At 37.5% G+C, this 27,978-nt stretch overlaps 1 protein-coding gene across 1 annotated transcript in view; it reads left to right on the top strand.

Moving 5' to 3' along the window:
- Nucleotides 1-27,978, top strand: part of sgcd (sarcoglycan, delta (dystrophin-associated glycoprotein)) — a 409,702-nt gene that overhangs the window by 95,201 nt on the left and 286,523 nt on the right. The window contains exon 2 of the mRNA XM_042008370.1: nucleotides 6,875-6,994. The gene's annotated coding sequence lies outside the window, so the exon portion shown is untranslated. The remainder of the gene's footprint in view (nucleotides 1-6,874; nucleotides 6,995-27,978) is intronic.

The raw sequence follows: 27,978 nt of genomic DNA, 5'->3' as shown, positions 1-27,978 counted from the left end.
GGTTGTGCATACAGTGTGTTGCATACATTTTCAGTCAGAAACATTATTATTATACTTTTTTTAATCACAGATGGGAAATTTGTTCTCTGCATTTATACAGTTCTGCTTGACTGATGCGTCGAGAACAAGCAGCTAGAACAAGGGCCGCAAAGACGAAATGAAGTAATGTCCTTTGGTCTCCGGAAGTTCTTACTTTTCACGGAGTATAACAAGCTTTAGCCTTCAGCAGGACACGCAAGAGTCTCAGAGGGCTTAAGAACTAAGTCACTTGTAATAAACTTACCATTTCAAACAGGTAGTACACTTGTGATTTTTAGACTCCAAAGTGTCCTAAACTGTAGTAAATAAATGTTAGAAACTTGGTTTGTGTTGCTCTACCATAAACTATAAAGTTTCCCAAAACCTGATTCAACACAGACAAATTCATAAGCTGGGAAAACAAAGATGACACAGCTTTATTTTTACAGTAATTTTTCTCTTACACTATGTTTTATTCATGAAGTAATCGCCACCAGATGACACCATGTGTGGAGGATGTTTGCAGAGCAGTGGAGGAGTGGTCGCAGCAGGGCCGTTTTTCTTAACCAGAGAGGAGGAATTTCCATTTCAGAGAAGACTATTAATCAGGGATGTTTCTTTCTCTTTTTTTTTTAAACCAAGGTTCTGCTCTTTGTGATAATTTCCATATCTTAACATTTAGGTATCCTTGAAACTGGATTTAACAACAAAGTGGGACCTTTGGTGAGTTTAATAAGTCCTCTTTGCCTAAAGTTAATCTGAGAACAGCTCTGAAGGATACATTACTTGACTTTTCCTGCAATGACTTTCAGCTGTAAAATATTTAGATTTCTTTAAGAAACATATTAAAATTCTTTTTTAAGCAATACATTTGCTGTAATCATCTTTGGATATCCTCCAGGACTTAATTCACTCTGAAATGCAGGATAACTTTGGAAATGGTTTGTTAAACAGAAAACAGGGTGAAAACTTCTCAAACATGAAAATGGAGCCATTATCATACAATTTGTGGCCAAATTAAACCTTTGAAAAACCAGCATATTGAAGGTGATGCTGCAGATGGCGACTGGTCTGTGTTAATATTTATTATTTTTTAAGCTAAAATACTTTAAAGGAGAAGACCAACCTTTCATAAATTCACTAGACAGCTATGAACTGTTTTAAGACTTGTGATTGTTTTCACCGTTTAATGCCATTGTAGAAGAACCTGTCTCTTGCTGACGTCCTTGACTAATGGCCATTTCTTCATCACAGATGTACAGATGTGCAACTGTTCATAGCTCCAACAAAGCTCTTCAGCTGAAAGTTGGCTGAGCTGGGAAACAATTTCATAACACGGGACAACGTATCAATGATAAATTCAAAGGATACTCAGATAACATCTGCACAGGACAAACAAGCAGATCTTCTGAGTTCTGTGGTTTCCACAGCAGAGCAAAGCTAAAGAACCCAGAACAGCCCCAACACAACTAACAGCCCACAGCTCAAATTGTTCCTCACGTTTCTAATGCTGCTCCCAAGTGGCAAAAAAAAGGCAGAGAGAAAAAAAGTGGCAGAGTGTGCATGGACCTTTACAGTCGACCACTTACTCCTTAAAAATGCCAATGCAAGTAGCATTAACGTACAACCCAGTCAAACTTAATATATGGGTAGAGGCAAAAGGTTTTCAAATATTAAAATGTCTGCCCCAAGTGAAGAAGTTCACGTATCTAGGGGTCTTGTTCACGAGTGAGGGGAGGACGGAGCGGGAGATCGACAGGTGGATCGGTGCAGCGTCTGAAGTGATGTGGATGCTGCACCGGTCTGTCGTGGTGAAGAAGGAGCTGAGCCAAAAAGCAAAGCTCTCGATTTACTGGTCGATCTATGTTCCTACATTCACCTATGATCACGAGCTGTGGGTAGTGAACAAAAGAACAAGATCGCGAATACAAGCAGCCGAAATGAGTTTTCTCCGCAGGGTGGCCGGGCTCTTCCTTAGAGATAGGGTGAGAAGCTTGGTGATCCGGGAGGTGCTCAGAGTAGAGTCGCCGCTCCTCCAGATGAGGTGGCTCGGGCATCTGGTCAGAATGCCTCCTGGACGCCTCCCTGGTGAGGTGTTCCGGGCACGTCCCATCGGAAAGAGGCCCTGGGGAAAACCCAGGACACGCTGGACAGACTACATCTCTCGGCTGACCTGGAAACGCCTCGGGATCCCTCCGGATGAGCTAGTAAATGTGGCCTGGGAGAGGGAAGTCTGGGTTTCCCCGCTTAGGCAGCTGCCCCGGCAACGAGACTCCGGATAATCGTCAAAAAATGGATGGATGAAAAATGTCTAAAGTAGTGCAGGGACATTGTAAATTCTCAGAAAGAGGTAACATAAAATTGGAAAAGTAATGATGAAAAACCATTTAGTTGAATGTCTCTAGTACTTAATATCTCTAATGCTTTTGTTTTATGTAAAGTACTTTGAATTGTCCTGTACATGAAATGCGCTATATGTTACACATAGACTCCAGGGAGACAAGGGCGCGTTAACAAGGTTTTATTAACAGAATAGTACTCGGCAGATAAACATACTGGCACTGGTACTGGAGGAGGTAGTAGGGTTGAGGAATCCAGGAACGGAGAGGGAGTGAGTCCATAAGGTGTGAGGTTTACGGTCCGACCAGGAGTAACTGAGATGGTGGAGTATATAAGGGCTGGAGAGTCAATGGGGAACACTATACAAATAAACTTCCTTGCCTTCACTGCTCATCGGTCAGTAACATAACTGGATATAAAAGGAGCCTCAGAGGTTTTCAGAAGAAACATCAAATTTGGACGAATCGTGCAGTTCAAAATAAATTGTGAAATAAAATTTTTCCACTTAAATTTGTTGGCAGATGGATCAAATGTCACACTACACCTCATGGACCCAAATCTGGCTCCAATAAAACCATTATAGCCACGATGGAGAAACACCTCCACATTATAATGAGCTCATTTACACTCCTTTGTTCTCAAAGAGCATTCATTGCTTCACAAATCTTATTACCTTGTGGATGAAAAACAATAATTATGTTGTAGATTATTATATTTTTGTGTTATGAAGGCAGCAGGAGATCTGTTCCATTACTCAAAGGCGCTGCAGTAAAAAGGCGATTTTACTCATCAGTGACTCGTAACCTTAATAGCTGACTTTCAATTATTTGCGTCACAGCCATTAGCATAACTGAAGCCTGCTACTTTGAAAGCTGTTACTGTACAACCTGAAATCAGACCCAGAGGCTCCAGAGCTGTAACAACATATTGACTAATGCAGCCATGTTTTATGGTCCCTGCTAGTGTAATGGAAAGGTTTTCTTTCCCAATACTTAACTTTCATCACCGTAGCGATGGACCAGCAGTGATGAGCCACATCAGTCTGCTTTATTTTTGTCATAAAATCAAAGTAAAGCCAGTTTAAAGATTTGCGAAGAAAGGTGTTACATAAAGTTGATATAGATTTTTAGAATATGGGGAATCTCAATGGGGATTGAGAACTACATTGTGCTATATGCACAGATTCCAACAAATACAAAGTTGCAGTAGGGTTATTTTTAATCAGCTTGGGAACAGAGTGTTTTCCAAAGAGCTGTAAGCTGAGAACGTGGCTTTTTTCAGCATGGTGTGCAGTGTCCTTACCACATTTGAAGAAGCTGGACAAAAGAAGGTCCAGTCTGAAGAACTACACAGCAATTCAACACAGTCTCAACAGTGTCACCAAAAAATGGGAAAAATGCTGTTGAAGAATAAATGATTAATTGATTAGAATGTGGGATTATGTTGGGCTTGTACTTAAAATAGAAAATTTCAAATACTTACTAGCTCACAACATTCACTTATCAGTTAATATTGAACAGAATATATATATATATTAATGTGTTTATATATTTTTTATCAATATAAAAAAAGGCTAAAGTCAGGAAACGGAGCACCGGATGTCAGTTGATATTGATTTATTGTACCAATAATGAACACACACCAGGTGATTCTGGCATCGATGCAGCTCCGGTAGAGGCCCTGCAGTCAGTGCAGCCATGTTTAAAACGTTATAAACACAGCAGGCCGTCTTCTAGTTGCAGCTCAAGATGAATCAGCATCTTGTCAAGGATGTCTACTTAGTCTGATCATTTCCCCCCTTCTGAGTCTTCCTCATTCATTTGTGGGAGCATAGTTAAAGTGTATTGTGCATTCATTCTTCTGCTTTTGTTCATTTTTTTTATTATTATATTTCGGTGTCTGTTATGAACAGATTTTGATTACTTTTTCAGGAAATGTTAGAAATGGAATAAAAGAGCAAGTGATTAAATTTTGGGGGTGATCTGGTTCACTGTCTGGATCCAGAATTTTTTTCTAAGGATACTTCACTATTGGGAGGTAGGGATAATTTTTGCCATTAGAGCTCCTAACTCATCAGATAATGCTCCAAATCAATGGTAGAACAAAAAAAAAATAATAATAATAATAATTACAAGGTGACATCATGGTAGATGATTTATCATAAATTGGACAGATGTGGACTTGTTTTAATTGAATCACAACTGACATGTATTGGAAAATGTTTGTAAAGCGCCTTGAGATGACTGTGTGAATTGGTGATACAAATAAAGTGGAATTTATTAGAATTAATCTCATTAAACATTTGTGGAAATGAACCTGGTTGAACCATCTTTTTGGGTATGTAATGACCAAAGTGAGTGCCTTTTATCCCATCTTGCTCTAAGATACTAAACACAAAACATAGAACTAAGACAAAACATATAAAAGGGGTAGAGCTGCATGGGTGAATAAGAAACGTGTAAAAGTGCTTCGAGTGATCAATATGCGACTAGAAAGCATTTTATAAGTAGGGTCCATTTCTCATTTTAAACTAGAAAACCTTTCCAATGTGAGCAGCGAGAGAAGCTGCAGCAAGCGATCCTGCATGTTACATTGCGATGTGAGTTACATCACTTCCTGTCTTTGCTGGATGGACCATTTGCTTTTACACAGCAACCAAACCCCACCAGCAGGGACTGAATTACACAGAGGTTTTTCGGGGAGCCTTATGCCTGTTTGCAGCTGATAAAAACAGAACCATCCCGTATAAGGATGGAAAGTTATAACAACTCCAAGAAGCAGCAAATGAAGTGGTCCCTGTTTGGGAGGCTCACAGTAAACAACAAGCAATGCTTCTGTCTGGGTGATGAAAGAAACTAAATGGATCACCTGCAGTGTTTTATGTATTGAATAAAAAAAACACGTAATGTTGACAAATGACTGCTATTCTTTTAATGTAGGAAACATTAGGAATCTTATGTAAAATAAAATTTAACAATGAGTTTGATTTTTCTAATATGAGAGTGTTTTCAAGGAGCCGAGCTCCCCTTGTTTCACTTTTTCAAGTAGCTTCTATTGGTCAAACAAGAGCTGGCTTCTTTGATCTGCACCAGAGTGCAAATGCATGTTCACACTGCTATGAAGGAACCACAGTATCTGTAGGAGTGGACCGGGGTTCTTTTAAAGTGGACCAGCAGTGCCAGTGTGAACGCACCCTAACAAAATGTTCATTTCGGTAACGTGTCTGAGGACAGTTGGAAGAGGAGGATGAATGAACTGTCGACCTTCCCCACTGTAGCGCGAGGTGAAGTCTGTCTTGTGGCTGGATACAAGCCATCAGCACGAGACGAGATCGTGTTGCATTTCTGTGCTTTAGTTTGATGTTGGGAGTGTTCTACATCAAGTATTGCTACAACTGTCTGAGTGCAGAACATTTTGGATGAGTTTCATATTTACAATCTCTTGTTAAAGCATAAGAAAATGTAAAATTCTTTCGGAAATAAACTGAACTATAACTTGAAAAGTTGAATATGAGTGATGTGTCAAAAAATTGCCTCTTACAAAAAGAATTATCAGTACAAAGAGTACAGACGGAATATGGAAAGAAATAACATTGGATGTGACAAGACTGGGTAAATTGCAGCATTTGTAGGCACTTTTACCTCTGATATAAGTTCACATGCTTATTTTCTATTTTAACTTTGTGATTTCTTCCAATATTGAGAGAGATGTTGTGTATTGAGAGTCACTGTAGTACAAATCCAGTTAGTTTCAGTTTTAAATGAGGATATTCGAAGAATTTCCTTGAGAAATGTTTGAGAAATGTTTTAATATATATATATATTTTTAAATGTTGTAAATTTGACAGTTTAGCATCCAACAGAGATGGTGACATGAGATTAAAAATTCACATCTCTAAGCAAATAAAAATACTCGAATTAAATATTTGGAATTAAACATTTCAGGAATCAGCTCTCGTAACCAGAGGATGCTGCATAGTTATTGTTATCAATAAGGCGACTATGCCATTCAGCATCGCCTTTCAATGAGCAAACTGCACAAAAACTGAAAAAAACTTTGTTTTTTCTAGTAATACTTATTTATGATTACATTATTGGGTGCAGTTATCACTTTTTTTTTATCAGTGCTAAGCCATAAATGGAATAATCAGCCATTAATGTAACACCTTCTTACATTATTGAAAAATGTTAAAGCCAAAATTGTAAAATTACATTTAAAATGGATTAAATTATTACATTACTGGTCGTTAGATTATCAGTTGCTACAAAGCTTTTTTTTTTGTGCTTGTATTTTATTTCAGCTTATTTAAATGCACAGCACCCTGTCCCTTCCCTGCTGTGTGTTACTCAGTAAAACATGCACACACATACTTGGAACCACCAGAGTTAGTTTGCTCCTCAGTCCACTCAGCATCAACCAGCATCCCTGAGCTTGTTGCCAGGCCTTCTTCAGTTAGCAGCATTTTAGCTTCACCTTTGACAAAATTCTTCACCTCCTTCATCTTATTTCTCCACAGTTTTCCTAAGCGCTCCAAGTTCTGCAAGTTCTGGCCTCCAGGGAGCATGTCTACCCAGAGTGAAGGCAGAAGATTTAACTAGATGTCAGATGTTGGCTTGTCTGGAGCTAATGCACTGAGGTAGGTCTGTTTATGGCATTGCAATGTTGATAATGTTGTCCACTGCATCATGAAGCTCTCAGTTCACACAAGTTTTAAAAATCCTGAACAAAAAAAGTTTACTAAAGCAGATTTCTGTCCAAATTCATGAATTAGCTTTACTCTGACCCATGATCAGCTAAGTTTAAGATAATTGAAATGTTTCAAGTTTCAAGGAAGATAAAAAAAAAGGAAATAATCTTTTAAGTGGTAAATGTAAACTTGATTATTCTAACAGTTACACTGTAAAATGTAACAATGGTTTTATTAGACTTTATTTAGTGAATATAACCTAATTTTAAATTAATACTGATCTCAATTAAGTCACAATTCTTCTATTAACAACAAAGCCGGGGTTATTCATTGTATGACAAACAGGGAGTTTATTAATAGTTAAAATTTCCCAAGACTTTTTGACAATAAGTTCTTTTTATTTTATTTATTTGGTAGATCAACAGTTCAAATGGACCAAAAAACTTTGTGATTTCAGTAAGAAGTAAAAACTTAAATACTTTATATTTTCCAATCATACAAACTAAAATATCAGAAGTTACTCTTATTTATTTATTTTAAAACCTGCAAAGCTTCATGTGAGAGGACAACAGTTTTCAGACCTCCGTTTAACCTCAAACCAGCAGGAATCCAACATATGGACATAAAATGCTGCTTATCTCATTAGAATATTGATAAATTATTTTTAGTTCATTTTGCTGGTGTCAGTTACTCGGATTTGCATGTTTGAAGGCAAAGAGTTTGCATATTTTTAGAGTGAAGTCAACTTGTTAGATTTTATAGTTTTTTTTTTAATGTTCTGACCTCTTTTGAGGCCCAGTTTTTGTGTTTTGTCTTAAATTTGCTTCACAAAGATTTTTACAGGGAAACTAATGAGACCAGTAAGATTTAGGATGTCAAATAAATGACATCTTCCAGCATTTATCTCAATGCCAGTCTTAAATTTAACATCCATATTTGCAGGAAGTTTAAAATCAAAACTGTGAGAAAGCCATGCAAACGCTTTCTCTGCATTACAAAATATTCAATTAAAGCCGATGTCAGCTTCGCTCCCGGCTTCCTGCCGCTAAATGCTTCATGATAAAGGTTCAGAGTTAAAGAGGAATCATTCCCCGTCTCTTACAAGCTGTTAAAGAGTTTTCCATCTTTACAGCTCGAGCAACAAAACGTAATTGTCTGGTTGGTAAAACAGCTTCTGAAAACCTGGCAACACAGGAACCAGAGAAACCTGAGACTTCATTCTAATGCTTAAACATCAAAGAGATGGTGGCACATTTCAAACACATCCTGACTAGAGTCAGACGCTCCTCGCGGCTCTGTTCACCGTCTCTGCAGCAGAATGAGTCTTTGTCTTTGTCTTCCCTCAGCCTCGCTCGCCTCCTAGAGATACGCTAAATCAGAGAAACTGCTGTCTCAGTGCAAAGCTCCAATCCACAGAATGTGAGGAGGCTGAGGTGGGAGGAGTGTCTGTGTGCATTAGCATGCCAATGAACAGAAAAGATGTTTCTGCAACTATTTTTCACCATACTTGAGAGGCTGATAATGTCCCTGTAACGGAAGCTAACAGGATTAGAAGTGAGAAATTAGAATTCAGCATTTTCCTGCAGCGAACAAAGTTCTGTCTCAACAACCTTCCATCTCATAATGCCTTTCATTGCTTTTTCCTTTAGAAGATGGTCTGTTTTACTTTTCTCTGTTAGAACCGGCGCCGTGCATTTATTCCCTTTTCCATATCTGAAATTGTGTCTGCCTTCAATCTGCAGCAGCAAATTGCTCATGCCAGAAAGTGCTCCACTCTAATCAAATAGCACCATGTTACACTGAAACGCCCAACTCAGACACGTCTTTCCCAGATTTAAAGTGGGTTCATGGATATCTGTGCTTTTCTAGATACTTATTAAAATAGAGTCGATGCAAAAAAAATATCCTTTATTCAGCCAGGAAGACACTCATTCAGATCTTGGAAAAAACAAAAACAAGCCAAACAGGAAAAGGATAAATGTCTTGAACTTTGTGCCAGCACCACAAAACTACGCCTCTTCTTGCCTGTTTACATCATGAAAAAATTCAATGCTCCCAGTTGGAGATTCAACCAGAACTGGAGATGAAATTCTGTCGTCAACTTTCTGCTTACAAGAAAAGTGAAATCAAGCCAAAAATATCTATTCAAATAAATAAATGACAAATAAATTATTAAATAAAATAACTGCATCAATGAATGATAAAAAAGAATTACAAATAATAAAATAAAAATGCATAAATGAATAAATAAGAAGTAAAACAAATAACAATGATAATTAGATACATGATTAAATAAATGAATGCCTGAATAAATGAATAAATATACATAAATTACATTAACAGTAGTCAAATACATAATTCAATAAATGGAATTATACATAAATTGATAAATGATAAATAAATTGCATAAATGAAAAATTGAATGAATAAACAAATAAATTATAAAAATAAATATATAAAAAGAATACAAGAAATAAATGGCAAATGACTGAAAGGATATTTAATAAATGTATATAAAATAATTGACAGTACCAAATAACAACGGTTTGGTTTTTTATTATTTCAGATAAATTAATAAATAAATGACAATTTCAATTCAGCTTTACTTGTATCACATGAATTCACAACAATCGTCCCAAGGCTTCAAATCATGGTGTCCCATCTTGTTTGAATTGCTCCTTTGCTGGTGTTTTGGATTAATCAGTTTATGAGAGTGTATCACTTAGAGGCGACAACATTTAAACTTTTCACAATATTCTAATTTTCTCAGTTTCAACTGCAGAAACATAAATGCATAAATTATTAAATAAAAAAATAGCAAATGAATCATTTAAATACATTAATGAATGAAAATTAAATTAATGTAGAATACAACATATGTTTTGACTAGAAACATCCATGTATATATATATATATATATATATATATATATATATATATATATATATATTCCTAAAACCTAATCACATCAAACATTTCTAAGAGTTTATTCATTTTAGTTTAGATTTATTGTGTCGGAGAAGAACTGCTGGGAAAAGTTTTATGCTCTTAAGCATCCAAGGAGAACTTCCTTGTCTCAATAGACAGCACCTCTCCTCATTTATTCTGTGTTTACTGGACCACAACAGCTTGGAAAGTGATTTGAAGATGCATGAGTGTTTTCAGAACTGAAAACCAAAGGAAGCAGAAATCCTCTGCTACCACATTCTACCTTCTTTTTGGAGGGAAATTTCTGCATAGGGACTCTAGTAATGGGTTGTTTCTTTATCTTCCTGGACATGTTGCATCTTTTTTGTCTTTCGAGAAGAGCAACTTAAATCTGGGATTTAGTTGCTGTTTTATGCAACAGGTAGGCTGTACACCAGAGTTTAAAGTTAAACAAATCTATGATTTTATCCCCTCTTTCAGCTTTTACTCTCATAATCACTGCTGTGATGATGCTCTTGCTTTTAATTCTTTAGAAGCTTTTTGCCTGGTTTATATGTTTATCTTCACACTTCAAATTTACTTAAAGTTTAGAGCTACTTTTCTTAATCAGGGTGCTAAATATCTTGTGATGAACATCAGATCTCATCAGCATTTACAACACATCTGGTGCACTTCAGGTGCAGCAGTATGAATGAAGGTCACACTTCTCCCCCTGTATTTCTATCACCTGCTCGCCTTTCCTTCCAACTCACTAATTACATCTGGTTTTAAGCAGCTTCATTAATTTTGTAGTAACAATGCTGTGCTGACCCAGATCCTGACACAATTCATAATTAACACATATCGTCCACAGTAAAGGCCGAATACCTCCCAGTAAATTATGCAGGGCTGAGAAAGTTTCCATCTGCTTGTGGTGACATTGTTGAAATAAAACACTTCTCTTACTTTTGGGAGCAATCATGTGGGGAAAAATAAAAGGCAATAAACCCTTTTGCTGCCAAGGAAGTGTAATCAGAAGATATTTGATGGGCTTTAACAAAGCTGACTTCATATCGATTGGAATATGGTCTCCTGATCACTGGAGGTGAACCCTGGCAAACGTTTTGCACATTGAGCGGCACAAACAAGCAGAATATAGTGCACATAAATGCAAAAGAGAGTTTGGTCAACTATAATATATCCTGATTTTAATTTAAGGATAGAAATAATTGCTTTTCCTTCAACCAGAAGCTGGTAAAAGATTATCTGAATAACCATCTGTAAAAATGGGTTTTACTTTTTAGTAGTGATTCATTTCTTTTGTAAAAAAAGCCTCATTACTAAACCAAATGAGTAATTTCTAAGACTTTTCCATGTTATTCTGTGATTATAAAGATTAGCAAAGATAGCTGAACATGTTATGTTTCTGTCGGAAGGGGCGGGGCTATGTCTAAAACTCAGTGGGTCCGCTCCTTTTCCATTAGCCAGGCGATGACCCAGGAGAAGTGATTACAAATAGGGGAGGAGGAATTTGCTGCTTAAATGGAGTGGAAAGCATTTTTGCTGGTGGAAAGAGGGTGTACCAAAACAAAGGAGGCATGGAACTTTCAGAGCGAAGCTGATGATTAAAAATAACATAAAGTTAATAATAAAGTGATAATTCTGCATGCATTTGTTTCAGGCTGTAGTCTGCAAAGTGCAGCAACGTCCACTGGAGGTCTCGTAACAAACGTGGACAATGCAGTATAAAGGAGTTAGACTGGGACATGATGTTGCTGCTTAGAGCAACTGAACAGGATCATAATAAAGACATGTTTGAGGAATAATTTTAATGGTCATTATCTACTGAACCTTCTCTAATTTGTTTGTTGCTCCATGTGTTTTAAAGCCGTCGGATCTGAACAGGTCATCCTTCTGATCAGACCCAGCTAACCGCTCTGTTACTGGGAGGGAAATGGTGTGGACCCAGTGTATCTGGACCACAAAGGCTCATGGGAAATACATACTCAAAAGGAATGTAACCTTTTGTGATGGCTATAAATTTTAGTTAGATGCTTTACTTTCTGTGTTATGTTTACATGTGGACAAATTTAGAAAGTTCTGTTTGAATGTTAAGGTTAGTGTTATGAATGAGAAGAAAAGTAAAGGGAAAGAATCCCACCATAACCACAATCTATGTTTAGCATCAGAGGTAGAAATAATGGATGATATTGGCATTTTCTAATGCCACTTAATCTCAGCTCTGAAATTCTTTACGCTTCATTCCAGGAGAAGAGCTAGCTCCAAGTCAGTGTGTAGCCTCTTTAGCGCTCACAGTGCTCTCCGCTTTGGAAAGACCAGACCAATGTTAATCCCAGTTTTTCACTAACCATTGTTTTCTTTAGAGGTAATGTTGGATCATGGATGTCTGCATGTGAATGTTTCGTTCCCTTCTCCGCCATTTCACTTCGAAGCTGCCGTTGCTCGCTGGCTGAAGCTTTTTATTGTTTATAGGGATGGGGGGTCGAGGCTTTGAGTGGAGAGAGGAGGCGGCGTTTCACATGAATATATGAACACGTGGCCGGACCAACACATAGAGACGTGTGTGTGATGAAATTACACCTCTCGTTCTTCACATAGACATTTTCTAATTCTTTTAATTAGAAATGATTAGTTTCTACTTATTGCTCCTTTAATTTGGAACAAGTTACCAAGTTACAGTGATTCAGATTCTTTATTTGAAAGAACTAAACAATCTCAGTAAGTCTGATTTAGGAGAGTTGCTTCAAACAATTTAGGATCGATACAACTTAACCAGATGACATTCATGTGTAAACTCTGAAGGGGTTTGGGGGGATTTCTTTTTAAAAATCTAGTGAACTCAGATAAATCTGGAATTTCATTGTAGACTGTGTAAACATGGACTGTAAATAGGACAAAGTTCAGTGGACTGTAAATATTTGCAGAATCTTTATAAGCTATCCCCTTCGGGCGATTTTAGATCTGAAACTAAGAGCTTTCTTGGTAGGTTTGTAGATATTTATTCATTTGTTAGGTTATGTTATAATTTATTATGTCATTTATTTATTCTATTGACTTTATAACTTTATTTATAGCTATAAGACACATGCTAGTCCACAACAAAAACAAAAAAGAGAAAAACATCAAAGATATACATACTAAAGGCTAAATCTTCATTTGTTAAAAGTGAGAACACCAACACTGACAAACATTTGGCTTGAGCTGCTTCTGCAGCCTTGTTCCATCATTAGAGGCGACAGTTTCTACTTTTCCATAATTGGGCAGAGCCTGCAGGGGTACAATGTGTTTACATTACACAACACTGTGTGTGGATCTACCGTCTGTCCCTATCAGTCAGGTTGTCAGTTATTTATAATATCCTTAATATTTAAATACACTTTAAGACCAAAACCGGAGAGAGAGAAGTAAAGAAATGTGAATTTACAATACTCCCCACTTCTTTTAGTTAGAATATTACTCTCATTTGCGTTATGAGAAATATCAAACTGGAAACCATATTAAGAGCAGACTCTCAGTACCTGGTGAAGATCAGGACCATATAGCATACATCAGCTGGTTGATAGATACAACCAAGTATTCAACCTGTCCCACAGTTATTCAGCAACTTTGTTAAATCATCTACACAGACATTAAATAGAAGTGGAGGCTAAATGCTTCCTTGTCTAACCACATTACTTACATTTAAAGGAGCAGACACACACACTTTTTACACTCTGTGCTTTAACTGATGAGCACACTGAAATAAGATCTGTTGTGTAACTGATTAAATCATTTTAACAATCAAAAGCTTTAGAAGCATCAATAAAAGGCATGAAAACGGTGGTATTATGCCTGTTATGCTAAATTAAAATGTCCTTTCAAGCAAAAATACGCGTCTGTACAAGGTTTAGTTTTAAAACCAAGCTGGTTGTCAGAGGTCAAGACAAAATTCTTCATCCTATTCACTACAGTCCTTCCCAAGGACATGAATAAATACTGGCTAAAGACACAGGCCAATCAGTATCCTGCCTACTTGGCTGTGCCTTTTTATAATTCGCACTAACAAAACAGGAGGATCAGGCAAAAAACCCTGAACCAAAAACCCAGTGAACTAAATAGCAAGCAAAGGAGGAACACATCTTCATTATGATTAATATTATCCACTACAAGTGAGGACACAGCTGAATAGCTCACAGCAAGGTCACATCAGTCATTTCCTGAAGCACTTGCATCAGTATTTATTGTTGTTAGTTATTTGAAGACACCAAGCAGTTTATATGGAAATCTGCGTTTCTAACAACTAAACTGAAAATCACCCAGAACTTCAGGAAAATAAAATGTTTTTTTAAAAGAATTGCATCACATCCGGCTGATATCCACTGAAAAAATTAATAGAAAGAAAGACTCAAGGCCTAAAGGATCCTTTGCCGTTATCCCATTGACATGGTTTTGGGTTTTTAAAGTTTTTAAACTTTATTGTTCTGCAGCTGAACGTCATCTGATACACACATTGTCAAAAACACGCTTCTACTGTAGAAGATCTTACAATAATTTACATCATGCTGTTGGAGTCTTTGCATGTGTTCACACTTGAAAGGTTTAACTAAATTAAATCAACTCTGGCTCCACGGTTCATTTGAACATGTGAAGTTCATCCTATAAACACCAGTTTGCACCAATCAACCCCCTAAATTAATTGTGGATCGCCTAACTGATCAAAGCCGTCCAAAGGACTTTATTATTATTATTGATGTCTGATTCTTACAATTTACTTGTTCATGCATGTGCTGCAGCTCAACATAATACGTCTATAACAATTTTCTGTCATGTATTGCTACACATGCGCGACACATGACATTACTTTGAAACTTGAAGAGTAGATGCAGGTAAACATTACAGTAAACATTACAGTTAACATTAGACGTGGCTCTTTTTTTCTAGCACAAAACAAACCAGCTCTTTTCATTATCTTCTCAAAGCAGGGGCAGGTCGAGACAGTTTTTGATGAGGAGTCATGAATGTCTATCATAATGGCAAGAAAACACTCATATTCCAGGAGCCTCTGTGGGCCACTTTTTTCTTCCTACCAATGACTAAATCAAATGTACGCCCTCATTTACTCAGTCACAAAACTGGGACTCGTCTTCACTGGAGGACAAACATACAGCTAATCCTAATTTAACCAATGCTTCTAGTTGTTATAATTTCGATATAAAAAAAAAAAAAACTCTCAACATTTGGACGCATAGCTGTTGAATATTAGAGGGAATATTCATTTTACATCATTATTATTGCTCCTGTTTTAATTGAAAATTATGTTAAGATTAATATGGTCCTTTTTTTTTTTTTTTCTTGAGGAATCTGTACCAAACAAAAATCACTTCAGTCTGTTCAACATTATATGAAGGTCAGGAAATGTATGCCATGTTATCATTTTAATAAAATTTCAATTAAATATGTAGACCAAGTCACAATTATGCATTAAAGCTCAGCTTCCTCTCCACCACCTCACCTGACTCAGCATCTCCCCTCTCTGGACAACATGGCAGCTTTGATTCTGTCACCTGACAAAATAACAGAGCCATCCATGCTAGGAACACATTTTTTGCTTGGTGATATTATTTTCACTATTATTAAGTCAACAGCAGTTATGAACATAATTTGTTTGACTTAAACTTCTACTTTAATTTCTGATATCCTCTTTTCTTCTTCTGCCGCAAGCTAGCGTAGCACAGCAGAGAGTGACAGCGAGGACAGCCAATCATGTTAGCAAGAAACCAAAGAGCAGGATCAATTAAATTAGCTGAAATGGGAGAGAGCTGACCTCTCAGGTGTTTGTGTGCAGGAAAGAAGAAGAAGCAACTGAAACTTGCTGGACATGTTCCATTCCTATAGGCATGAGTTGCCTATAAAAGAAATCGTTTTATGTTTATGCAAACAACTCATGCCTATACTCCCTTAGTCCACTAAAAGAACTGGTTTGTTTCATTTTAAATGTAAAACATTGCCCTAACCTCTATTCAATTTATCCATACACGCCACAAATGTGCTCTATTAGAACTGGACTTCTGGCTCTGATAAAAACGACTGATCCAGACGAGGTTGGTTTTTATATGTAGGTCCCAATAAGGCGACAAAAATGAGTGAACACGCACCTGTTATTCAAATGATCAGTGGTTTGAGTTATGAGCCCTTTTCTTTTCAGACAGTGAACTCTCTGCACAGAGTCCTGACAGAGATGGAGAGCAGGAATAATTGTTTCGTTGCTCTGTTGAAAGCAGACCCATCCATCAGGCTGCCGCAAGTCCTGCAGAGAACATGCATATAGTGGGGATGAGGACGGGATTTGATGATGATGGGGATCTGAAGAAAGAAATTGCCGTGTGCGTGCACCATCTCAGGTGCATTAAAATGTTTTTCTATTGTACACAGACAATGAAGCCAAATGAAAAGAGAGCTCTTTTATGGCTGGAAAAGTTGTGCAGGGAGGTTAATTCAAACAACACTGATGCTGCCATAAAACACTTTCCCTCGCTTTTCTGTCGCTGCCGTCTTCAGTTCAGACTGCGTGGGTCCTCATTGCTTTATATTTAAGTTCCAGTCAACTATGCTTTGGTGTAGTCTCAAAGTGACTTTGATCAGCAAGACTTTCTGTTTTTTTTTTTTTTTTTTAGTTTTTCTTTGGACATGTTTGGCCAATTCTTCCATTTTTAGTCCAGTCCTTGTGTCTGACCATGTTTAAGCCACTTAACTCTTATGTTTGATTCATAGAAGCATTGGGAAAAGGCTCCTAACTGAAGGGATGGACCAATGTCATTACATAACAGACAACTTGGCAAAGAATTATTGTTAAATTATTCTTTTTTCCAGCAGCCTGTCAGAAAGGCACATCATTTATTCCCATTTCTTTAGTTTCATCTCTGAAAAACAGCACATAGACAGTTTGATAGACAGAATAAAGGGTTTAAGGTGATTATTAAAGAGCTGTTAGCTGAAAACTTGGCATATCTCAGCATGATGTGCAGTGTGTTCTAAGCATTTGAAAAAAACTGGATCTAAAATAAAGCAAATGATGCATCTGAAGCTTCATTTTAACCATCTTCTGTTAGCTGAAATGGTCTCCATAGAAGGGTGGCTATCAGGAAGTCAGGGAGAAACAGGGCGAAAAGGCTGATGCTGCATGACAAGAACTGGACTGAAAATCAGTGACAACAGGTCTGATGGAGGAATGGATCCTCCACAAAACCTGGACCTCAGTGTTAGTATAGCAGTGTGGGATCATCTGGACAGAGAGCGGAACAAAAAGCTTAAACATCCAGAAGAGCTTTGGAAAGTGTTTCAAGAAGCCTGGAGAACTATTCCTGAAGGCTACATATAGAAATGTCAGAAAGCTTGTCTATGATGGTTCAATAAAGCTGCTCAGGCCAAATATTCACTTCCAAGCTTTTTAGACTTGGTCACACATGCTTTTATATCTTCACACCTGGACTCCTGTTACTCTGTTTTCATTTGCCTCGATAAGAAATCACTGGAACGTCTTCAAGTTGTAGAGAAAATACTCACGTCACCCCGTTATTAGCTCAGCTGCCCTAGCAGCCAATCCCCTACAGAGTACACTACAAAATTCTAGTGTTGACATATCGAACTCTGCATGGTCAAGCCCCACATTATATCAGTGGACTTTTACAGCCATATGCCCCAAGCAGACCCCTGAAATCATGTGATCAGGGTCTGCTAGCTGTGCCTGATTAGAAACCCAAGGTCACAGAGCATTTGCAGTAGAGATCTGACTTTCATGAATGAATCAATTCTTTTGAATAACTCTTTTAAATGAACGATGGGAACTGATTCACAGCTGTGAGCTGTTCATTTGTGAGCCATTCTTTTTATATACAAATTTTTGACACTGCCTTCATCAAATCAAATCAAACTTTATTTATAAAGCGCATTTCATGCCATAGGCAACACAAAGTTCTTTACATGATTATGAACATAAGAATAAAAACACTCGATGAAATCTTTCACACATTCATACACACACACGTATACACACACACGCCAAGCCCAATCCGCCCACCCCCCTTCCAGATAAAAATGACTGAATGAATAAATAAATGAATAAATAAGTAAATAATAAGTAGTTTGAGTAAAATGAAAATAAAATGAATAACATGTGTGACATCATAGAAGTCTGATGTCCAACACGCTCCATTCATTTGAAGCATCTGTGGGCAGAGCGTAATATTTGGAAACAAATACTGTGAGTTCTATCCAAAACATTTACTAGAATTTGCACTGACTGCTCAGGTTTATCCTTTTTTACCTATGTTTCCTATAATTATTTAATCTTGTATAGTAGATTTTATATAGGTACATATTTTGATTGTTTGTCATTCTTATATATTGTGACATTTTGTAAGATATTGTGAGAACGAGCCAGTCTTTTGAATGGCCCTTTTAAAGGAACAGCTCCTCAAGATCCAGCTCTCTTCAAAGAGCCATAAATCCCATCTCTAGTTTGTAGCAGTGGCTCCTACGTTCTGAAACTTTGAAATTGCCTTATATACTTTCTTCACATTTATGTTTGCACATATTCCAATAAATCACTTTACGTATTTTCTGTTTTACTGCATAGAAATGAAGGGTGGTGACTTTTGAGCAGTACGGTATGTGGCTGCATTGTAATTAAGTTTCTAGAAGTGACCTCACCTCTAAAATAATAAACCGGTCTTTCAAATACTTGAGTCAAGATTAAAACTAACAAAAATACAAAAATATGTTACCAATAAAAACAATGGTCAGCTGTAAAACAGAAGCAGCATTATGTAAAACACTAAAGAATGCATAAAGGTCATAGCAGCCGACCTCATCAGAAACTTGTCTTGAACATATCAAACACCCTCAACAGAGATGTGCACCCAAACATCACTAATTAAGAAACCTTCGATTCTCTTTGTTTACTCCAGTGAGGTTCTGTTGTCACAGGAAGTGTGCATCTAATACAAAGTAAAGTAGTTCTTATTGACATCTCATTCATTTTTTCTTTTTTTCTTCTTTTTTCCCCCTAACGCCTGCTTGTCTTGGAGCGTGGTTGGAATCAATTACTCAAGCTCCACATACATATGCTGTGAACTACAAGCTTCTTCCATCAATATTAAAAAAGATCACCATGGGAACCATTAGCATACAGTTGCTGGATCCACTTCTGTGAAGACCTTCCCAGCGTTCGGCTGCTCCTTATCAGAGGATATATTTCAGACGTTTAATTATGTTGTCCAAGCTTACATTTGAAAAGAAAGAGGTGGGAAGAGGAAAAGCACAGAAAACATCATTAAAAATGCAACACACGGAATTTTGAATATATTTAAACGCCTTAACTTGATGTCAAGTAAAAAATAGGATAGAAGTAGCGTTATTAAGCATGCAAACTCAACATGTGATAGGGAATCGCTTTAATCCAGGCCGACAGCAGCGACTGCTGCTGTCATCTCACCCTCAGTACACCCAGTGCTTGACATGACGTGACTTCCATCTGTCAGGGAAAGGTGTAAATTCCCTCCTTCAAGTCCTAAGGTGAGCAGAAGGATTGTTTGGTTGGAGAAAGGCTCTGAGTCCTGTCAAGTCAGAGCATTGTCTCTAAGAACTGTTTGGGGAAAAGGGTCCGCGTTCATGTCTCCATTTACTGGCTGCAGGTATCCTGAGAATGGATGCAGATTAAAGATCTGTAAACCCAGAAAATTTTGAGAGGGATGGTGTATGCTCAGCATCTGTACCCTCTATAAGGGGGGGTGCCACCTTCTGCGGAGAGTATCCATCATAGTATCACCTTATGGTGCGTTTCATGAGGTCCATTAACGAGCCAATCAGCTGCCTTATTGAGGCTAAAGGTATTTTCACACCGAGTCCGTATTTGTTGTATGATAGCAAAAATAAATGTGTCACATGAGGTCGACCCTATTTGAAGAAGTTTTCAGAACAAGTTTGATTTTTATGGTTTCCTTTCTCTTGAAATGCTTGAGGGTTGTTTGAGCATTGTCATAGAAAATGCCGTCTGACATGATTTTCTGCTTTTCCTAACACCATGTTCCTTTTGACAAATGGTTTTTAGAAAATGGGGCTCTGGAATGATAGAAATGTTAATGCCTACAGGGCATCAGAGTGCACCACTGATGTGCTGAAATATGTCTGGAAATGAACATCAGATGAATCCTGTATTTAATTTTTCTGCTGTGAAGTCAAAAGGCAACAAAGTCATTCTCACCGCTTTCAAAGCTCCATTTTGTCCAGAGCTCAATGTCTCAAGCAGATGGATTCATAAAAACAGACACTGTGTAAGTTTTATTGGATAATTGATTAAACAAAGAAACAACACAGACTCTTTGAGGGTCTTTGACAGAGTGAAGTCCATCATATTTAAGACTATTTAGGTAAAAAGAAAAAGGAGAAAAACTTTAAAACTAACAATATTTCAGCTTCAAATGATTCTTCTTTCAAGTTGATAATAAATGTGGTGACTTTAAAGTGCTTTCAGATGTAGCCTAACAGCACTGGTAATATTTTCTCAGCAACTTCTGCATGAATAATGTCTCTAAGACATCAGCTGTTTCCCCTGAGAACTGAGCCTGAGTCCTAAAAGACTTGTTTTTAACTCTGATATAAGATGACCTTCACACACAGAAAGAGATGCCAGTTAAGCCACCATTGTTCCACTTTGGTAATCCACACAGACCAAACAAAGGCAGATCAGTGCCACGTCAACATTGTGTTTGCTCTAAGCAGACTGGTGAGGTAAAGTCAGAATGACAACAGCGTCATATACAAACTGGAGAGTGTTTGACTCTGTGGTATCTTTTCCACAGTATTTTCATTGGTTGTGTGTTTGCGCAGATTCTGCCTAAGTCAGGGAAGAAAATTGGTTTCATATAAAATATATGACTTCTTGTACATATCTTGAATGCTCCCCACAAACAACCATCGTCACATAGTTGCAGATGCTCTGATCTCCTTTCACCAAGGAACACATGTTTATTTCATCTTAGCTTCCATATTTCCTTCAAGGTGTCTGGACAAGATTTCATGCTGTTGGTTCTTTCAAATGTATTTATTTGAATACAGAGATAGCTTGCTGCCCCTTCTGCATAAACTTATCCGCTTTTCTTCCCCATTCTGTACAACATAGTCCACTCAGGATTAAGTCTGAATAATAGAAAACATACACTCCTCCTCTGCTTCATTAGATTGACTTCTAGTACCAGGTTGGACCCTCATTTTTTCTTCAGAACATTCTTAATTCTTGGTGTTGTCTTCAACAAGGTGTTGGAATCCTTCCTCAGAGTTTTTGCTCCAAATTGACATGGCAGCATGTGGAGGCCGTTGGAGTCCAGTGAACTCATTGTCATGTTCTAGAAAGCAGGTGGAGATGATCTGAGCTTTGTGACATGGTGCATTATCCTGCTGGAAGTAGCCATCAGAAGATGTAATACTGTGGTTATAAAGGGATGGACATGGTCAGCAACAATACTCAGGTAGGCTGTGGTGGTTAAACCAGGCCACGTTGTTAAGAAAGGGACCCAAAGTGGGCCAAGAACCTACCCCCCCCCCCCCCCATCCTCACCACCATTACACCAGCAGCAACCTGAAGTGTTAATCCAAGGCAGGATGGATCCATGTTTTCATGATGTTTCCACCAAATTCTGCACCTAGCATCTGTGGAGCTGAAATGAAGACTCATCAGACCAGCAACGTTTCTCCATCTTCTATTGTCCAGTGTTAGTGAGTCTGTGTGAGTTGTGGCCTCAGTTTCCTGTTCTTAGCTGACAGGAGGCACCCGGTGTGGTCTTCTGCTGCTGTAGCCCATCTGCTGTAACCCTAAAACATTCTGGTCCAGACAACTGCTGCTCACTGGATATTTTCCCTTCTTCAGATCATTCTCTGTAAACCCTAGAGATGGCTGTGTGTGAAAATCCCAGTAGATCAGCAGTTTCTGAAATACTCAGACCAACTACCATGCCACGTTCAAAGTCACTTAAATTCCCTTTCTTCCTCACCCTGAAGCTCAGCTTAAACTTAAGCAAGTCGTCTTCACTATGTCTACATTACTAGATGCACTGATTTGTTAGCATGGGATTGGCTGCTTAGATATGTATGTGAAGTAGTTGAACAGGTGGCTCTTGCCATCAATGAGATTTTTCATCAGTTGCTGGAGTCTAATTTTACTTTTAAATTAATTTTAGTTTCAAGTTTCTTTTCTTGAACTAAATATAAATTTTATGCATATGTTCCATCCAGTTTGTTCCAAGTGAAAGTCAGTCTTCAGTGCTATCCTGCATCCAGGGTGTTTGTAACAAAGCTCATTGTTGCAGAATGCCATGAAGTTGATTGTTTCCTGACTAAAAGGAGTTCAAATCTCTGGAGTCTTTTTTATTGATCATAGCAAAATGAATGCATTCATGTTCTGTATGATGGAAACACACCACCATGACTAACATCATCATCATCAATATTCCACTCAGGTAGTGAATTAAATCAGTCCACATTGTGGGATTGTCCTGTGTGGTGCATTCTAATAGTCTCTGTAGAAGTCCAGAGAGTTTGTTGACAAGCGGAGGAGGACACCAAAGGTCACTGTTGGCTTCTTTGCTGCTTTGTATGAGAAGCCCTCCCTCCCTGAACTAGATTACACCATAAATCAGTGGATTGCATTATAACCCAGTCAGTAATCCAGCCAGCAGGGAGGTAGCTCAGTTTGTCTGCTGGTTTATTTCTCGCTACATGTTGGTGCACGTTTGTGATGGCGAATGTCTGATTTTAATGACATGCAATAACTTTGAACATTCATGTATTAGTTAGGTTGTTCTGTTTGTATGAATATGCTGGTTGGGAGACAACTCGGAGCCGGTGTGTGGGAATAAAGCTCAAGTTGACCTCTTTTGTTTAACACAGAAAAGTGATGTAGTGGTCCATTGTTTGGGCAAAGGTTCCCATACCCTGCAGTTATTCACCCTGGATGCTGTTCATAACAATATAAATTTTATTTTTTAAACTGCTTTCCTAAAACCATTTCATCACAAAGTTTGGAAAAATCTTTGCACTCAGACCCAAAATGAATCAGACCTTGTAAATCTCACTTGAGGACAGATCATAAATCCGTTCAATGTTATCTGACATCAAATTTATGCTGATGATATCCAGTTGTGCTGCTCATTTGAGGACTTTACAAACTGTCAGTTAATTCACTGCTTGACAGATATTAAGAAACGGTTAACTGATAATTATCTTAAGATAAACTCAGAGATTGTCCCATTAGGCTCCTCTGTCTGATCAGCCTCCACAAATTTAAGTGTTGTGTTTGACCGGTCAGTGTCTTTATTGTAGCTCCAAGAGCATATATGTAAAAGCTTTTTCCACCTGAGGACATTTGACAAAAATAAAGAATGTTGCTGCCAGAGTCTGAATAGGAAACAAGTGTCCATTTTTTTAATCTTGTCTAGATTTCTGTAATTCACTTTTTACTTGCCTTAACAAAAACAAGAAATCCCATGCCACATGCCAAATATCTTCTTTCAAGTTGCAGCACTCCAGCTGTGAATGTGTTAATTCTTTCAATTTCTTTAAAACACACCTGAAGACTTTTCTCTGTGTTCTTTGATGTCTTGTTGTATTTTGTCCATTTTGTCCAGTACTTTGTGATTATTATGAGAAAGATGTTCCATCAATAAAATTTACTTACTTTACTAACTTTCAAACCCAAAACAGCTGATATAATTTACTGCATCGACTTAAAATTACACATGAGGAGTTTAGATAATTCCATGACAAGAGATGACTCGCAGTAATGTGTTTTATTCGCTAGACGTTCAGGCTTAAAGACACCACTACCTTTTATCATTTTCATGCCATTTTTAAAAAGAGAAACAATTTCCTGAGGTCTTAATGAACCACCTGTGGCATAAACAACACATAGACACTGTAGCATTTTTTTCCTCCATTAAATTACTCACCTTTCAAAGTCACCTATCACTTCAGGGGCATGGAGTGATTCCTCAGGCTCTGCCTCTTTTGAGATCTGTATTACTTAATTTCTCTTAGAGCTCATTACTGCAGCCCAGTAGATCAGCAGTGAAAACAAACAGTAAACAACCTGGAAGTTCAGACCACACTGGAAAAAAACAAACAAACAAAAAAACACTTAAATGGCAATTTTATTTCCTCAAATACCCACAATTCCTTCATTTGCAGTTAGACCGTGGACAGTTGGAGGGCTATAGATTCCTTTATTATTCCTTCCTTATTCCTTTATTACACCTAACTGTCCACTAGACCTGGTACAATTCAGGGTTACACCATTCTTCTGGTTTAAGTTTGCTCAGTCAAATAAACCAAACCTTTTAATAACAAATTCTCCTCCTCACCAGAGGAGGTGCTGCATCAAGAATTACTGAAGAAGACAAAAAAACTCATCTGTTGGTTAATGCGGAGCAACTTTCTTTTTTCGCCACAAAAGTTGTAGTCCGCTTCCTGCATTGGGTTCTCATGATGCAAATTAAAAACTTTTTAATGGACCATAGTATGCATCAGAATTTGGTTGCACACTCGCACCTCTCCAAATATTTCAGATTTCCGGGCAAACAAACTAGGATTCGCTTCAAGGGCTGGTGTGAACGCATCCAAGACACCGTCTCATTGCTCGGCCTGTGTTTAACCAGCCGTTATTAAAACATGACTGCATAACATAACTATTCCTGATTGGTTTATTAGCACCATTAAAAGGTGCATCATAATTCCTCCACCACATTTCAGCTCCTTAAACTGCTTTTGTAAAGGTTTTAGCGGTTAAAACAGATACTGATGCGGTCAGTTACTTACCTTTACAACTATTATCGGTGCAGAAATAAAGTCAGATTCCCATGTAAGGAAATAAATAACTTAATAGAACATTATTAGCTCATTTATTTCCTCTGATACATGAACTATAACTAATGATGAGATTTTATGTTAATAGCAAATGCAGCATCATCTGAAGCTGGATACAGGTGGGAGAAGAAAGAAAAAAGGTTGGATGAGTTTGCAAAGTGATGTTCTTTCCACTTAATGACAGGAAAACGTAATATATCATTACAAACTATTTATATTGATATCTAATCACTTTACTAAATAACTTACGTTTTTATTCTCTTAGATGGAGCCATTTATATGTTCTTGCTGTGGGTCCACATACATGGCAGCTGCCATATTTGTGCCATTTTTACTACGGTGTCTTTGAATAGACAAACAACTGTCTGTGGAGTGAAAAACCTCTGAGCTTTAAAAATGCAGAACCAGCTGTGTTTGAAAGATGCTGGAGCACCATTTAGGATAAAGGCCATAGAAGAAGACAGTACACATGTAAACACTGTTGAAGTAGTTACTTGAAGTGCAGTCATCATTGCACCTGAGGCCACTGGATCCACTTAAAACCTTGTTTATATCTGGAAGAATTCTGGCCACCGTCCAGATGATAAAAGCAGTTACTTTCTACTGTGTTTCAGTGATTCATCACAGGTTTTGTAGAAGTCTGCTTTCCTGCATTGAAAATTCTTCGGGTATCTGTAATGTAGCAGTGATGTTGCAGCCCAGATTAATTGTCCTCTGCAAGTGTTTTTGGCAGCATTGTGAAGGTCACTCTTCACCAGCAGAGTAGATTAATCCCTTATCGATTGATAATTTTAGTCTTTGTCATTGAAACATACTGAAGTCACTCGGACAGGCACGTTACCTTACATCTGTCAGTTTCTCTCTTCACATGGAAACCGATACCTTTTAAAACCACGAACAACATCAAATAATCACATCCTGCTCATTCCAGTCATTAAAGTGATGAAGTGATACACCCTAATCCAATGTTGCATTAAACAATGACTCCTTTTGTCAACCTGTCAATCGTATATTTACAGCCACTAATGAGGCATATAATAAAAAACCTGCTGTCCCACACTTTCTTTTTTCTTTTGTGGATCTAATGTAATTACTATAAAATACTGTTTGATGTATCCTGATGACAGAATTTTAATGGAGCCATTACAGTTTAATTTCCAAACATGAAATAGCCGACATCTCTAACAAGTCGGATTAATGAGAATCATAGTTATTAACTGTATCATTGCACAGATTTAATACCTCTGTGGTAGAAAAAAGAAGGCTGTGTGTGTCATTAAGACACCAGAAAGCATTAAAGAATCAAAGCAAAACAATGTTATTGAGGAGTGTGATTAATTTATGATATTAAAGAGGCAATATTTCATTGTTAAGGACACGACTGTAATAAGATGAGAATGAGGTGCCACTGTCACCTTGTTCAGTTTGCGGCCTCTTAGGAAATGACTATTCATGATGACATAAACATGGAATATTAGGGAATGTAAAAGAAATTCTTGTTAGAGTCACTGCTGTGGAACAAATGTAACTGTTCTACCATGTGACGTCTGTCTCAGCACAAGCTAACTTAAAGCTGTTCAAATTATAGCAAAAATCAAGAAAATATACTGAAATCTGAAGCTGCAGTAACAACCTGAAGTCTGAGGAAAAACATGACAATTAAAAGCCAAATGTGGAAGAAAAATGACAGATGTGTGCCTGATTAGGGTCAAACACTCCGACCTATCTGGGCACCACATTGTCTTGCTGACAGGAAGGAAGTGAGGATATAAAGAAATGAGGCTCATGATTTATGATTATAGTGATTATAATTATGATTAATCATAATTATAATATATCTAAAGTTACAAACCGTACAACTTTCTGAATGTTTGTGACACATTGTTCATCCACACAAAGGTGCTCAGACACATACCTTTTTCTTTTTTTCTTTATTATCATGAATGTGGTCAATTTACGTTTATTTTATTTATCTATTAAATGTTTGGTGGCATTGTTAATGCACAAGTAGCTTTAATTAAGTTTTGTGTTGTGATTTTCTGATACAGGTGCAACTGGTCTTGGGCTACATGTGGAACTCTACTTTAAGAGCACTAAGAGAAAATAAACTGCAACGGTGTGGACATTTTGGTCCTTTCAGACACATTTTCCTCTAAAATTGGCTGTTATTTCAGCTGTTAGAGCATGGTATGTAAGGGCTGTTTTCATTTCACTGGTTTCTCACAGCATGTAGAAACCAGTTCTAGTAAAAAGTCAGGATCGGTTCTTATATCTACAACTTCTGTGGCTTATAAAGACATCATGCTAATTTCTCATAAGAGACACAGATGGCGCTGAATATTTCCATGGCACACTTTGAACGCTGTACAGCCAATCATTCTTTGAACATCACATCCACATCCTAGAGTTTTCTTATAGTTTGAAGTTTGTAGTTTGCTTATGGCTCTTATGTAGTACATCAGAAAGTAAAACTCATCTTACAGCAACATAACAGTGATCATAACGTTGGGAAATAGGGAAAATGTGCTTACACTCCTCTTCTTATCTCCTGACTTTAGTGATTTTATCCACATCTGAGAAACTTCAAAGTAGAAAACTGGATGAAAAAAAGAAAGCATCACTTTTTTTCTATTTTTAAAGCTTGTAATGAAATTATTTTCTATTCTGTTGACGTTTTTCAAGCCATGTAGGGAAATGAGTGATATTCTACATGATTGTTAAAAGCCAATAGCACCAGAAAGTAGAAGAGAGCAGCTCTGCATCTTCATCATCGCAACATGGATTAGAGAGCAAGAGAATGTTCTAAAGAGTAAATAACACAAGGTTTTCTTTAAGAAAGAAACATCACATAAAACGTGGGACTTCACATCACCCTTTGCAGACATGGCTAACAGCACATGTTCAACACAAACATACAACCTCATGATTTTGTGTCTTCAGTCTTCTCCTTGTTTGGTTTAGGCAATGACATCACTGTTAGGGCTAAAATATGTTTGCTTTACAGCGCTTTTTCCAGATGGATGTCATTTTGCTATAGTTGCCATGATTGCTTAGAAACACATCATTTTAACATTGAAGTATTGCTACTTCCTGGTTAGGTTTAGTCAATATCA

Source organism: Melanotaenia boesemani, chromosome 15 (genome assembly GCF_017639745.1).
Source record: "Melanotaenia boesemani isolate fMelBoe1 chromosome 15, fMelBoe1.pri, whole genome shotgun sequence".
Taxonomy (NCBI): Eukaryota; Metazoa; Chordata; class Actinopteri; order Atheriniformes; family Melanotaeniidae; genus Melanotaenia; species Melanotaenia boesemani.
This window is presented reverse-complemented; position numbering and strand designations above follow the sequence as displayed.